Source organism: Tamandua tetradactyla, chromosome 7 (genome assembly GCF_023851605.1).
Source record: "Tamandua tetradactyla isolate mTamTet1 chromosome 7, mTamTet1.pri, whole genome shotgun sequence".
Taxonomy (NCBI): Eukaryota; Metazoa; Chordata; class Mammalia; order Pilosa; family Myrmecophagidae; genus Tamandua; species Tamandua tetradactyla.
Genome location: NC_135333.1, coordinates 142,977,052 through 142,992,745, shown reverse-complemented (window position 1 = coordinate 142,992,745; position 15,694 = coordinate 142,977,052).

Genomic DNA, 15,694 nt, shown 5'->3' with positions numbered 1-15,694 from the left:
GTGTGATGTCTTATGGAAGGGAAAAATGATCAAGGTCCCTGTGGACAAGATTGTGAGGTAGGGCAGGAAAGTTGATATACTCCTGAGGCAAGACAGTGAAGGTATATTGCTATTCTTGCCAGCTGAATGCAAACTGTTTCTGGTGGTACTTACTGAAAGCTATTTAGAAAACAAAATAACAACAACAAAAAACATTTAACAGATCAAAACCTGCCTACTAAGTACCAGGCGATATGTTGATTTTCTGAAGCAATGACACCATATCTGGAACAGAAGTTGTAATTGGAGTCACCAACTAGTTAAGTTTACTATAATCCACTGTCATCCTCCAAGACCCATCTTTTTTCTGCACAGGCCAAATAGGAAAGTTGAATGGGGATGTGGTGGGAATCACCACCCCTGCATCCTCCAAGCCCTTAAGAGTGAATCTAAACTCTGTAATCCCTCCAGGAATACAGTATTGCTACTGATGCAAAATTTAAGGTCAGTTAGGGGCAGTTCTAGTGGCTTCCACTTGACCTTTCCTACTATAATAGCCCTCACTCCACAAGTCAGAGAGTTGATATGGGGATTCTCTCAGTCACTTAGTATGTAGATTCCAATTATGCATTCTAGAACTGGGGAAATGATCACAGAATGGATCCAAGGATCCACTGGCTCCACTGTGAAATAGATCTGAGCTAAAACTCCATTGATAACCTGACCTCCATAAGCCTCTATTCTGACTGATGGACCAGTGTGATGTTTTGAGTCTCTTCGAATTAATGCCACTTCTGTGGCAATGTATAATAATTCCCAAAATATCTGACCATTTATTTTTCCTTAGTGCAGTCTTTACCCTGGTGAAAGGCTGTAATTCTCCTTGGGGAAGGCTGAAAGGAAGGTTAACAGTGTAAATATTGGACTGTGTAAAAGGGTCCTTCCCCAAATATATCCAGCCATCCCCTCATTCACAGTCTTAGGTCTGTAAACTGTCTCAAAGTCTGGGAATTGATTAATGGGCCATGATTCTCTATTTTTGTAATTCAAGTTAGACTTCTGTTCACTTGACCTAGAATTATTCTGCTCATACAGCTAAAACAAGAATTTAGTCAACTGCCCATCTATTTTACTTCTAGGTACCCCATGTTCTACTAGCCATTGCTACATATCTCTGCGAGTCAGATTATTTTGACTGCTGCTTTGAGTCTGCTATACATTATGGTGGTCATGCCCACTTTGTCTTTGGTGATTAACTGTCATTACATGGCTTCTGCCAACTTGGGATCCAATCATCCCCATTGTGTTTAAGGATTCCATCTCAGTGGCAGCAGTTTCCATAATAATATTTGACCTAAATAGAAAGGCAATTGCAGAGCTCTTCTGGGATGATGGAGCTAATCTCATGAATTTATTTCTCATGGTTCTGGTGAAAGATGTGTTATCTGGACATTCCTGGGGTGTGTGAGCAGGTCTTCCATGATAAATCCACTCTAACATACCAATCTCTCTAAGCCTCATCTACATTATACCGTGGCAATTCTGGCATTTCAACTTCAGGTAATGTTGGCTACCTTTGGATCCATGTTTTAGCCAACTATCCAAACAAACTATTAATGCCCTTTCTAACCCCTCAAGCTACAACATTGAATGCAGAATATCTACTTAGTGGGCCCATATCAATAAATTCAGCTTAATCCAACTTTATATTCCTTCCACAATTATCCCACACCCTTAATATCCATTCCCACACATATTCCCTGATTTCTATTTATATAGATTGGAAAACTCATGCAGTTCTTTTGGTGTATACTGTACTTCCCCATGGATCACACCTTGTACCTCACCTTTCATGGTCTGTTGGTATTTTAGTTTAGTTATAGGTCTTGAAGAAAAGAGAGGTGGTAGGGATGGGTCATGAAAAAAGTATCTTTCAAGCCAGTTACCTCAGGGCATTCCATTGCAGTTTCATCTGGTGAAACAAGATTAGTTGCTCCAGACAGGCGTGAGGTCTGTTTCCCTAGGGAAAGTCGTTTTGGGTTAGCAGGCAGTGAAGGGTTAAATGCATTAGGTAGAGGTTGGATGGCAGACTCCTCTAAGGAGACTGGAGGACTGTAAATTTTTTCCTCCAGGCAGGCTAAAGGTTTGGAAGCTCTTTCCTCAGGGCAGTCCATTACAGGTCTATCTAGCAAAGGCTATGCAGATTCCAGGGATTACATCTCCCCATTGCTGTAATTATCAAGCCATATATAACCATCTCATCTTTCAGGGTCCCATTATTTTCCAATCAAGGCCCTTATTTTAACAGCAGACACCCTGTAAAGTTGAGATTTTAGCTTACATTGTAAATCTGTTGCTTGCACAATGAGACCATGTCTGGATTTCAGAGATCTCAAGTCTGTGACTATGGGAAATAAGATTTCTTTCAGGACACATATGGAAATTTTACATTGTTCACAGGGCACTGAGGTTTCAAATTTGAAGCCTTCAACTCATCCCTTTCCCTCATCATTGTATCCAGTGTATTTAACAACAACCAGCCAACACCATTATACCTGTCAACTCCACAAAATTTCATGAAGGTGTTAAAAACATTATCACCCAGAGCCTTGCCTTGTATAAGAGTACAATTAGCAGAATCTAATGGTGACATTTGAGTATCTCTTTTGCCAACTTGTCCCATGGACTTTAAGTGCCATCTTGATTATTGGAAACAGAGTCATTAGTGCCTCTGAATGTAGTCAGAATAGAAAACCACTTGTAAATTTCCATTTTTAAGATTCTATTTCTCAAGAACCACTCTTGGTATCGAGATATTAGTCAGGGTTCTCTAGAGAAACAGAACCAACAATAGAGATCTGTATTATGAGATTTATAAAGGTCTCTCACACAACCATGGGATTGGAATGTCCAAAATTCATAGGGCAGGCTGTGAAGCTGGCGGCTCCAATGAAGGGTTTGGACAAACTCCACAGGAGAAGCTTGCTGGTTGAAGAAGTAGTGAAAGAGTCTTTCTTCTTCCTTAAAAGCCTTCAACTGATTGTATTATCTCCTTGTGGGCGACACGTCTTAGTTGATCATGGATGTAATCAGACACAGATGCAATCAACTGACTGAAGGCTTAATACACAAGCCTTCCATTTTATCAACCAGCTATGAAATACCCTTGCAGCAATGGTCAGGCTAGTGCTTTCCAGACCAGACAACTGGGCATAATCATTTGGTCAAGTCGACACCAGAACCTAACCATCACAGTGCCCATAAAGCAAATTAAAAAGTGATAAATTAACACTGACCAAATTTCAACACATTTGGAAAGATATTTCCACATTGGGAAAAATGTGAATAAACAAGCTTTAGTCTGGAAAAATATTTACAAAACATGTATCAGAAAAAATAAGTATGTATTCAGAATAAGGAACTCATATAAATTAATTCTAAAACCCAAGCACACAATAAAAAAATAGCAATATATTTGAATAAACAATTCACAAAGGAAGGTAAACAAATTGCCAATGGATATGAGAGAAGATGTTCAAACTCATGATTCTTTAGGAAAATACAAGGTCCATATGGAAAGTATTAGAATGTTTAAAACTTTAAATTCTTGTAATTACAAAATGTTGGCAGGTATGTGGAATAGTAACTCTCATATATTATAGGTGGAGGATATATTCTATATATCCTATATATCTCATATATTATATAGGTGGAGGGTCTTTGATAGGCCCTCTTTGATGCCTCCTCTGATAAATTATCTGGTACTTTCTCCTATAGACATCCATTTATTTTAGGGCCTATTCACTTCTTGTCATTTGCTCAAGAGATATGAAAGCATAATTCTAATAAAAAGACTTTTAATAGCAGCCCTATTCAATGTTGCTGAAATATGAAACAATAGTAATGTGTGCCAACAGCATAAACAAATATATTATTTATTGATACCATGAAATGCTACACAGCAATAAAATGGAGGCAAAAAATCAATGAATTTGAAAAAATGAAACAATAAAGATAATCTTAAAAAATCATATGCTGGTTATTTATAAATATCCATAAAAATTATATCCCTGGTAACCAGGCCAACTAAACAATGACAGAAAATAATACAAATTACTGCCCATTAGAAAGGAGAGAAAAGTCAACACAACTGATCCCATGGACATTTAAAATATGATAAAGAAATACTTCAAACAACTCTATGCCCACAAAGTTGATAACATAGATTAAATGAGCCAATTCCCTGAAAGACACAAAATACTAAAACTCACAGGAGACATAGATATTTCAACAGGTTTATATATGAACATTTCTGTTCATATATAAAATAACCGATCTGTTCTCAAAAAAGGTCACGGTCAGGGAATAAAAGTCTTTGGAACTGTTCTAGATTAAAGGAGACTAAAGAAACATGATAATCCAGAAGATTACTGGACCAGGAATAAGTATATATAACTTTAAGGTATAATATTAGGACCATTGCTAAAATTTGAATATGAACATTATGTGAAATAATAGTACTTTGCCAGTGTTAAATTTTCTAATTGTGTTACCTATACAGTTATGTATGGAAATGTCCTTATATTTAAGAAATGCACACCAAATTATGGAGGGATTAGAGGTCATAATGACTTCAAATTAACTCCCAAATAATTTGGAAAATTATGTATATCTGTAAGTAGGGAGGGGAGGATAAAGGGTGTATGGGAAGTTTTGTACAATTTTTGAACCTTGGGGAAACTTAAAATTATAAATTATATCAGGAGGTTTAAAATTAAATTACCATAAAGAGTTATGCCAAATAAAGCCATCTTTCCAACCCTTTTAGGGTTAGGCTGAAAGGAATGTAGGGATATTTTTTCAAGGAATTTCCCTTTAAGAAGGAATAGAAAAATGCAAGTTAACTAGTGGTCGGTAAAGTCACTGCTGAATAGAGAGCACCTTAACTAGAACCATAGCAGCATGGAAAAAAGGCTTATATTTGGTTTTTTCTTTCTAACTATGCCTATCTTTTTCTTACCACCTGCAGTCATGATATTAGAGACCCACCCTAGACACCCTAGAGTCACAATGAGAAGCAGTGGATTCTATTAAAATTCAGATAGTTCTTTCCTCACAAAAGGGAGCGGAAAAAAGAGAAAAATGAAAATTTCGGTAGGGAAGTTAGGAAGTTTCTCTGACAGCGACTCTATAAGGCACTATTAATGAATGTGTTTATGTATGTTTACATTTACCAAGGAGTAAGTAATCAATTTACCTTTTTACCTAAGCACATAATCATAACAGGAAATATTTAGCTTAGAATTAAAATATAAATTATATTGCCAAATTTTTACATGGATAAAATCCTACTAAAATGGATGCTTTTTGAGCAAAATAAGTTTTAAACTTGTAAACCTTTAAAAAGTTTTGTATAAGGGAAAATTTCTGTAAGTGACAATTTCTGTTTTTGAACTCATTTTGTAAGTAGTAATGTAATCATAAAACCTGTTGGTGTGAATCAAAGAAACAGTTTATTCATGAGATGCAAATGGTTTCTCAGATACTCCATGCCTTTACCTCTGCCATCCCTATTAAAGCCAATTTGCATAAATCTTGTATTACTTGGGACCCTATGAGTCTACAAATAACATTGTAATTATTGCTTCATATCTTCAAAACACTTTATCAAATTTGATAATCTCCTAAAATTTAGGAGATTCCTGACTATGAGTTGATTTTCTTTATTGTGATCTCAAAGGATGAGAACACGATAGTTGAAGGAATGCTATTAGTACAATAGTTATTGATATTTTTCTCAGATTAATTTAAAATATGATCAGTAAGCATATGACTATCAGTTGAAAATATAAAATATCTCAGAGCAGATGTCAAGAATCACTCTAATGAAGAAAGCTGTGAGGATGTTTATTTATGAAGTGATAAGGCATTAATCTACATGAATACATCTATATTTCTTTTCCTCGTAAGAAATCTTTATACTGAACTGTGACCTTTTCCAGAAAAGGGACTGTGTTTTATCCACCTTTGTATTTCCAGAATTTAGTGCAATATCTGACATCATAAACATTGAGGATGAAATAATGAAAGGAAAGTAGAAGGGAGACATATGAGGAAGACTTTCCTATTAAAACTAGCTCAGAGCAGAAGTACTGCTTAACCCACTCACATAGCCATGAGAAATAATAATTAGGTGTTCTTTTAAGCCACTGAATTCTGGGGCAGTTTGTAAAGCAGCCGAAGGAGAATGATGCACAAATGAAGGATGTATTTTCTCACTGTCTTGATCAGTCTCTCAAACAGGAAAAAAAAAAAGGCCCTGGAATATTTTAATCACTCTCCGATCCCTCCTCCTAACAACTTCTTTCATCTTATTGGCAATAAGAAATTTAGGTTTACTTTAATTTAGCCAATATATTTTATTGAAGTCTTGCACACTGTTGATTTGTGCATAACACTTTTTCTCTGAGCTCATTTTTATTTTTGCTTGAGTACAAATTGTAGTGTTTCTTTCAATGGTGATCCTGAATTGGGCCCTCCTATAATTTATACCTCACTATTGGACTAAAGCTTGATCTGGATAGAAGTCTAGATATTTTTTCCTATACAGTTTAAAATAAACATGGTTTTCCTTTTTTTCTTTACTTCAATTATTGCCGATGACAAATTTCTCATTAGTTTAATTTTCATTTTCTTAAAATAAGTATTTCTATTTCCCATGCTGTTTTTTTTTTTATTTGATGTTATAAAACATCCCAGAAATGTGTACAGGTATGGGCTATTTATTTTTTTAGACCAGATGCATTTTTTTTCAATCTAAAGTATAATACTGTTTTCAAATCCAGAAAATTCTCAAACATTATTTCTGCTAATATTGTGTCTCCACCATTTCTTCTATTCTCTATTTCTGGTTCTTCATTTAGGTGTATGTTAATGATTTTCAATCTGTCCTTTACATGACCTAATTTATCGAAAGATAAATTGCTTTAAACTGCTTTATTGAGAAATCTTCATACACATAAGTTCCAGACATGGTGTACAATCAGTGCCTCACAATATCATCACACACTTGTGTATTCATCACTATGATCATTTTTTAGAACATTTGCATCACTCCAGATAAAGAAATAAAAAAAAGAAAAAAACTAATACGAATCATACATCTTACCCCTTCATCTTGTTTACCACTAGTATTTCCATCTATCCAATTTATTTTACACTTTCTCCCCCCCCATTATTTATTTATTTTTTACCATTTTTTTCACCCATCTGTCCAGACACTGGATAAAAGGAATATTAGACAAAAATTTTTACAATCACAGTCCCATTGAAGACATTATACTTTTATACAATCATCTTCAAGAATCAAGGCTACTGGAACTGGAACACAGCTCAACAGTTTCAGGTACTTCCCTCCAGCCACTGCAATATGCCATAAACTATCTTGGGTTATGTATAACGCATAAGAATAACCTCCAGGAGAACCTCTCGACTCTGTTCAAAATCTCTCAGCCTTTGAAACTTTCTTTTGTCTCATTTCTCTCTTCCCCCTTTTGATCAACAAGGCTTTCTCAATCCCTTGATGTCAGGTCCTGGCTCATCCTGGGATTTCTCTTCCATGTTATCAGGTAGATTTAACACCCTTGGGGGTCATGTCCCATGTAGAGGGGGAGGACAGTAAGTTCACCTCCTGAGTTGGCTTAGTCAGAGAGGCCACATCTAAGCAACAAAAGAGGCTCTCTGGGGGTGACTCTTAGGTCTAATTTTAAGTAGACTTAGTTTACCCTTTGCAAGAATAAGTTTCATAGGAATGAACCCCAAGATCCAGCGCTCAACCTGTTGATTTGGTTGCCCCCACTTCTTGCAAAAATATCAAAAATTCTCCAAATAGGGAAGTTGAATATTTTCTCAGTTCTCCAAGAGGAACTTCCAGATACTTTTTTATTCACTGCCCAAATTACTCTGGAATATATTGAGACATCACACTAACCTGGAAAAAAGGCAAACAAAATCTCACACTCTATTCAAGATTCCATGTACTTATTGTATTCAACTAAACTGACCATAGAAGGTGTATTAGGAAATGCACTACCCAAAATACAAATTTTGTACCCAATAGTTCCCTCTCCCTTTAGTCTTGCACAGAAGTTGAAATATTAAAATATGGACAATATCATCCTTTGCCCTGTATTCTGAATTACCTTAGTCCTATCTAGATCAGCTTTACTCATATCTCTACTCAAAGTCTGACCACTTTTTCAACTTTTTAAACAGTTCCTGTATGGGGTACTGCTGACTTTCAAAGTTTCGGAGCTCTAACTCTGAGTCTCAGGTTTCCCGGAGGTTTCTGGGAATAACCATGTCATATACAAATAGTTCTGTATCTCAAAATTTAGAATTACCAGTTACAACTGTATAAGCTTACAATCTAGGACCCTTTACAATAGGCCCCAACCTGATAACCCATGCTCTTGACTTTTTATATTATAATTGACCCATGTGATTGAGGCATGATAATATTCGTCTTTTTGTTCCGGACATTTCATTCAGCATGCAGTCCTTAAGGTTCATACACCTAATTGCATGCCTCACAACTTCATTCCTTCTTGCGGCCACTCAGTAGTCCATTATATGTATACAGCATAGTTCCCCATTCCATTCCTCAGTCATTATACCCTTAGGCCACCTCCATTCATTGTGGTTAGGGAACACTGCCACCATAAAAACTAGTGTGCAGATGTCTATTTGTGTCCCCACACTCATTTCCTCCAGGTATATACTGAGCAACAGGGTTTCAAGATCATAGAGCAAACCCACCCCTAGCCTCCTGTGAAACCATCACACTGCCCTCCAAGGGGCTGCACCTCTCAGTTTCTCTATGTACGGTGAATAGGTATATCTTTTTCTCCACGTTTTCTCTAGCACTTTTTTCTCTCTGCTCATTTTAAAACAGTTTTATTCGCACATCATGCAATCCAACCTAACTGCGTAGTCATGAATTTGCCACCAAACTCTATCTGAAGACATTTCCTTTTCTTTCACGAAGAATCCATACCCCTTTCCCATGCCCCCTGTCTGTTGACATTTAGTTTTGGAATAATGCCTTTGTTACATTCATTGGAAGCATATTACAAGGTTACTATTGACTATAGACTCTGGCTTGCATTGATTATACTTTTTCCCATATGCCATCTATTTTCAACACCCTACAATATTGACATTGATTTGTTCTCCCTCATGAAAAAGTGTTTTTTAATTTGTACATTTAATCACCATCATTGTCCATCTAGGCATTCCTAAATTATACCATCTCAGTCTTTATCCTCTATCTTTCCTTCTGCTTTCATTTCTGCCCCCAGTCCTTCTCCTTCTATTATACTCATATTTAGCTTCATTCAGTGTACTTTTATTATTGTGCTACACTCAGGTAGTATTGTGTCACCCATTTCTGAATTTTTACAATCAGTCTTGTTTCACAATCTTCATTTCTTCAGCACCAATTACCCAATAGCGACCCTATTTCTATCTCCTGATAATCTGTTTTCTTAATTTCAAGTCTCCAAGTTCACTCATTAATGTTAGTTTATATTAGTGAGACCATAGAGTATTTGTCTTTTTGTTTCTGGCTAATTTCACTCAGCTTTGTGACCTCAAGGTCCATCCACATTGTTACATGCTTCATGTAATATTCCATCATATATATATATATATATAAAGATATACCTATTCACTGTACATAGAGAAACTGAGAGGTGCAGCCCCTTGGAGGGCAGTGTGATGGTTTCACAGGAGGCTAGGGGTGGGTTTGCTCTATGATCTTGAAACCCTGTTGCTCAGTATATACCTGGAGGAAATGAGTGTGGGGACACAAGCTTGTTTAGCCACTGTACTAGTTTGCTAACTGCTGGAATGCAACACACCAGAGACGGATTGGCTTTTAATAAAAGGGAATTTATTTTGTCAGTTCTTCAGAGGAAAGGCAGCTAACTTTCCACTGAGGTTCTTTCTTACGTGGAAGGCACAGTGATGGTCTCTGCTGGTCTTCTCTCCAGGCCCCTGGGTTCCAACAACTTTCCCTGGGGTGACTTCTTTCTGCATCTCCAAAGGCCTGGGCTGAGCTGCGAGTGCTGAGATGAGGAATCCGGAGCTGCTTAGGCTGTCCTACGTTGTGCTCTCTCATTTAAGCACCAGCCAATTAAGTCAAAGGTCACTCATTGCAGCAGACACGCCTCCTAGCCGACTGCAGATGTAATTGGCAACAGATGAGGTTCACGTACTGTTGGCTTATGTCTGCAGCAACAAGACTAGGTATGCTCACCTGGCCAAGTTGACAACTGAATCTAACACAGCCACTCATCCATTGATAGACATTTGGGCTGTTTCCATCTCTTGACAATTGTAAATAATGCTGATATAAACATTGGTGTGCAAATGTCCATTTGAGCACTTGTCCTCATGTCCTATGAATATATACCTACCCACGAAATTGCTGTATCATATCAGGTCATTATCTTTTATGCTGAGTTAAGTCAATTCCTCAATACAATCTTTCAATTTTCTAATTGTCTTTTCAGGTATATTTATTATAACATGCATTATTTATGTTTTCCACTTTATTTCAATGTATTTTAATTTATTTCTTGTTTTTTGTCATTTGTTTTAGAATTTTCTTTTTGAAGTTTATCAAGAGGGGATATGCAAGAAGGGAGAAAAGGAGAGAAAGAGAGAGAGAAAGAGAAAAAGAGAGATTTACCTGAATTTGTTCCTCTCTGTTGGACACCATTTAGCCCACTTGTTTTCTCAGATATCTCAGATCTCATGTTGGTAGCAGAGGCTAATTTCACAAAAAAGATATTTCAGATTGTGCCCTTGTGCCAGAGGGTAGCTTGGCTTAGTTCTAATTCTTTACAGAAATCAAATAACCAGGTAGATTCAAGATAGAGACAGCATAAGTCAGGATATATTTTAGTCTCTGATCATGAGAAAAGGATTCCTACAGCAGTTCTGAATATCAAGGCTATCCCTCTAACTTAAAAATAAGTATCCTCGGCTTCCTCTGCCTGTGTTTGACCCTTGCCTTCTGACCTAAAAGTCTGAAGCTTTGACTTCCTCTTACTGGTACACTTCATTTCTTGGGCATATTTATTTTGGCTTTGAGCTCAGCTGTGTTGTATATGTGTCCATATACAACAAAAAAAAAGCAGTTAGGTTCTGCACAAATTTAAAGGATATCTTTACCAAATGCTTACGTGTTTGGATTTAAAAGTCTACAGGAATTATTATTTTTTACCCTTTCATTTATTCTCTAAATAAATATTGCACATTGATTGTGTTCTCAGCAGTGAATTGGTGGGTGAGACAAAAGATGACTGGGTGCTTAACTTTCAGATGAAGGATTATTATTTCAGATGTAAATGTGTTTTGCTTATGAACACTGATGATATTTGAACAGTTGTATCTCAAGATGGCATCATGGATTAGTTAATTTGCTACGAATGTATTTCTAAACAGGTTTGAAATTGTTTATTGCCAGTTTTTAAAAAAAAAATATTTCAAGTATATACAGAGACCAAATTAATTAACCAGTGGTTCATCATAATTATGCTCCTTCAATGTATATTAAAATCCATATAAAAATTCATCAAATCAGGGGGTGCAAGGGTAGTTCAGTGGTAGAATTTTCACCAGCCATGCTGGAGATCCAGGTTCGATTCCTGGCCCATGCACTTCCCAAAACAAACAAACAAGCAGAACAAACAGAGAAACAAAACAGAACAAAAAATTCAACAAATCATGCTGCAATAATGGGATACTCACATGGAAAAAGAATGAAATGTGACCCTCACCATACAGCATACAAAAAAAAAAATTCACCAAATTAGGAGTATGTGTGCATACCATATATATCTATACATAGATATATCATTTACACAAATAGATCAACCAGTTCTGCATACTTGTCATCTCTGTTACATATTTTTATCTATTTTAATGCAAATGATGTAAATATTTGTAATTAAGATTTTATGCAGTTCTGTTGAATATTCAAAAATCTTCTCATATTTTTATCTATCATTCTATGTAGTCTATAATCATGTTAGTTATATCAAAATGTTCAAATATGATGGCATCTATAAAGCCCCACTTACTCATTTGATACTGTTGATATTCCTTTGCCTTTGACAAATTCAAAATAATTTAATCTTCATAGACTACAGGTTTTCCTGAAAACACGAGAGAAAAGGATAATAAAAAAAGGATAATAAAAAAATCACTTGATGTTGTGCAAGTGCTTGTGTTCTGTAAGAAAATATATTATTGACTCTATTAACAGGTTTTGTTTAGTGTTTCCAGTGGGTTTATATTATTTAGTATAGATAATAGCTTTTATTCAAGTCCCTACATGACTCATTTTATATATATAAAATAAATACTCAATTTAAATTTATTTATGCTTGAGAGTCTTTAATTTGAATGTATTATTTGGTAAAATTAATCAGTATCTTTTCTTTTTTTCCTTTTTTTAGTATAATCTTCCTCTAGGCCCAGTTCATGGGCACCTAGCCCTTCATTTGCCCTTTTATATTTATTATAGAAATTCAGCAGAGATTGATGTGCGTTTCTTTCTAAAATATCCCATGAAATAAATGTAGATTCTCAAGTCATGATAAGAAGAGACTTTTGTCTCTCATCAAGACAACTTTGCTATATCATTTATATCCAGTTCCTCATGATGAAATGGTCATCTTAGACCTTGATTCATTTTTCTCTTTGAAAGTAAACTCTCTTTATAAATTATTCTTTCAGTAGATGACATGTATACTGACTTAATTATTTCTATTTCTCAGCCTTTGATGGTAATCTTTGAAAGAGAGAGTACTCGAAAATGGTGGTATATTGCAAGTGAATTGCCTAAAATAGAATATTCTCCCCTGAGACACACCACATTCTTCTTTTCTACTCTGGATGATCTCTGGCAAATGCATGACTGATTTCTTTTATCACTACAGATTTCACGCTTTTCTGTAATTTTAATATGTGACAAGTGAGAATGGACAGATGGAAAATACAGTCAGAAAGAATGACTAAACTCAAAAAGTCAAAAGCATTATGAAAATGACAAATGATACAAAGATGTATTGGAGTAAAAAATACAGATTAGGAAATGTGATATAATATTCACTTGCAAGTACAGCAATCCGGCTATTAGTATTAATAGGTATATACTCTTGGCATGGCAAGCAAACTGCTTTTTGCAAATTAACATGGAATAGGATGCAAAATTCAAGTCAATTATTATCTCTTTAAATATATTTTTACTTTTTCTGTTTTATGGTCCCATAATTTAATTTAAGATAATTACCTTTGAAGCTCATAGTTGAGTACTTTTATTGTAGGCATAGATGCACCTGTGGACTAGATTACATATGGTAAAAATATATCTTGAACCCAAGATTTTCTTCTAAATGTATTTATTGCAGCATAATTCCTATTTCCTCTTCTTAGCAATGGATGAACAAATACTAATCCTCACAATATGCCTACGAAGTAAATAAGCTACAGTTACTTAAGTAGTATTTGTTTTTAATTAAAAAGATTCATCCCTTAATTTCTTCAAGGTCAACAGTGTATTGAAAGCCTGGCATTTAGCATAGTTGATCCAGATTTGGATAAATTCAATACAATCTACACACAGCATAATTTGAACAACTGTTACTTGTCTCATCACTGAAGCATAAGTGATATGAGTTATCAATTATCGGCTCCTAATGCCTGAAATTGTTCTAGTTTGTAAAGCCTGGGGAGAAAAGAAAGATTTGTGAAGAGATAATCTACATTTTTCAAAAGGCAACATGTAGTAATTTTGAAATACAGCATTTTTAAAAAGTGATGTTTATTATTCCTTCAATAAAATTTTCTTAAATGCCTGATAACATGCAAATTACACTCTAGATGCTGAAGATAACAAACATAATTTGATCCATTTCTTAATTCCTCAAGGAACTAAGAGACTAGTAGTAGGGAAGGAGTAAGCACAATGCATTTTGTAAATGCTGAAAGATTATGTATGAAAGATTTGGGATAGAGGTTGGGCACGAAAGAGTGATCAAGCCGATATGAGTATGGTAGGGATCCAAGGAAAGATGTCACAACTGTTCTGATGGAGCCTGGAGTACAGAACAGTATCACAAGGCAGAACTTTTTATTTTTGGAGAACACGCATTTTAGAGCTGAAGTAAGATTTAAGATTATCTATTGTCACTCCTTTTCATTTAATTTCATGTGTTCTGCTCCTAATGCCTTTAGCTGTATGCTCTGAATTGTGCTGGTCATTACACAAGACACAAAACAGTGCATAAAAAATGTCCCTGTCCTTTCTTTTCCAAATGAAACCACTCAGTATATGGCACGCTAATGTTTGGAAAGCCAGCTATCAATAAAAAGTCCATTGCAAGAGAAATCCGATTACCACTTGATCTACTACACTTCATTTACCTATTCTCTAATACAGAAAATTCAAAATGAATATCACAACGTTTGTTTATTTTAGTGTGTAAACTCTTCTTTTGGTTGTGTGTGTGGTGAGGTTGGGGTGGGGGAAGTTGCACTCTCAGCAACAATGTTTGATTACTAAGGCACAGGCATCTGAACTTTGTAAAGGTAGATTCCCATCCTACCTTTACAAAGATTCATACCACTCTTTGTTCCAGCTAGATTAATTAAAATTCAAAGACTGTGTCTTAAACTAATTAGATTAGAAATTTTTGGCTCAATTTTGCTGAATAATATTTTTCAGTGAATACATTTTCTAGGAACCAATTGATGCAAAGGATATCATAATAGAGATGTTTTGGATAACACCTTTACTACCCTGAATACATATATTTTTGTATAAATTTATTTTACACATTTGTATAAAATATCTGGCTGCTTACATTGTCTCACTGTCTCACTCATGTATAAATTTAATTACACATGAATTTCTTTTCACAAGACCATAGTAAACCAATATACTTGTAACTGTTAAGTCTATATCTGGTATTTTCAAACTAAGTGAATAAAGGCCACTTACACAATGTGTCTGCACATTGTGTATTCCCATTTTGGAGATTAATCATTGATTGCCCTTTATCTAATTTAGGATCTTAAACTAAAAGGAAACTGTTCTCAGTGAGGTAGTATTTAAAATCATGGGATAAGATAAAATGATTCAGGAGTGATATAAATTGAGATGACCCAGAAACAAAGTCAGAGGAGTGGCCAGCAAAGAAGAAAGAAAATGAGGGAAGGTGGTATCAAAATATATATATTTCATGAAGGACACAATTGTAAACTCTATCAAGTAAATCTGAGAGTTTGATTATGATAAGGTTTTGAATTCATTATTGGAGTTTGGAAAAGAGAAGTCATTGATAACTTTAACAAGAACTATTTCCACATAATAGGAGTGTAATGTCATATCGCAGTGAGTTGGAAAGAGACTAAAAGGTGAAAAAGCGGATACAGTGATAAAAAAACAAATATTTTGATATATTTTGATGTGAAGAGGAACACAGAAATATGACAGAAGCTGATAGGCTATATTGGTTAAGAAAGTTCTGTTTGCTTAATTGAAATGTGAAGGTCAATATTAGAACACGTTTGTATGCCAATGAAGTTGATCCAAAGGCAACAAATAAATAAACTGTGTGTTGGATTAGGAGGAATTTTGCCC